The sequence below is a fragment of the Panulirus ornatus genome, chromosome 56 (genome assembly GCF_036320965.1).
Source record: "Panulirus ornatus isolate Po-2019 chromosome 56, ASM3632096v1, whole genome shotgun sequence".
Classification (NCBI taxonomy): Eukaryota; Metazoa; Arthropoda; class Malacostraca; order Decapoda; family Palinuridae; genus Panulirus; species Panulirus ornatus.
In genome coordinates, this window is record NC_092279.1 from 9,533,265 (window position 1) to 9,534,465 (window position 1,201).

Consider the following 1,201-nt stretch of genomic DNA (forward strand, 5'->3'; position numbering starts at 1 on the left):
GCCACAGCAAATGTGCCGTGACTGTTCCATACGGAGAAGGTCTTCAAAGAGAGACAACAATGATGTCATTAGATTGGGTCAAATGGCATTCAAGAAGGCTCCTGCTGCTTTTTCGGCTGCATTGGGGTCGCGCACTAATACTACGATTCGCACGCACACGGCCAAGCGACATGATGCATTTACTTGCCGAGGCGCAGAGGTAGAAACTTAGGTTTCCCCGTACCGTCATCTCGCAAACCAATAATGTCTTCGAAAAGACCGAGATACCTAGCAAGGTTTGCATTTGGAGGAACTTTTCTCGACGTTCACCACTTCTTCTTGGCGTTGAGTACTATTCAAGTAGCGTAGGGCCAGGCGCTACACATTGCATATAGACCATTGATCGCTCCTCTGATACATTTGTCCCTTTAGAACGTCCTGGGAACTAATAGAGAGCGATTACCATGAAACTAAGAAAGGTGCTGCACTGAAGGCGACGGGAGAAGGCAGGCCGCACTCACACCAGTAAAAGCCTTGCAAGACTTTATATAACTTCCTCGGTCAGGCGTCGTGTCCCCCGTCGCCTCCAATACAGAACATTTCCTGAAAATTCCACAAGATGGGATTTTCTCCTTGTTTTAAGAATTGGCGGGATGTTGTGATGACACCCGCCCCAGCCAATTTTTATGATAATGATGATGAGACGTTAAGGGGAAAATTCTGCCTCGGCAACTGCATGCATCATGTCATTTCGGTTGACCGTGCGGGTGCGATCCGTATGTCTGCCTCCACCAAGAAAAAGCCTTTACAAGACTTATTACTTCCGCGGTCAGGCGTCGTCTACCGCGTGCCACAGCAAATGTTCCGTGACTGTTCCATACGGAGAAGGTCTTCAAAAAGAGACAACAATGATGTCATTAGATTGGGTCAAATGGCATTGAATAAGGCTCCTGCTGCTGCTTCGATGGTACTGGGGTCGAACACAAATACTACGATTCGCACGCGCACGGCCAAGCGACATGTACTTGCCGAGGCGCAGAGGTAGAAACTTAGGTTTCCCCTTACCGTCATCTCACAAACCAATAATGTCGTCGAAAAGACCAAGCTACCTAGCTAGGTTTACATTTGGCGGAACTTTTCTCGACGTCGACCACTTCTTTCCGTTGAGTACTAGGCAAGTAGCGTAGGGCCAATCGCTACACATAACGTATGGACCATCAAT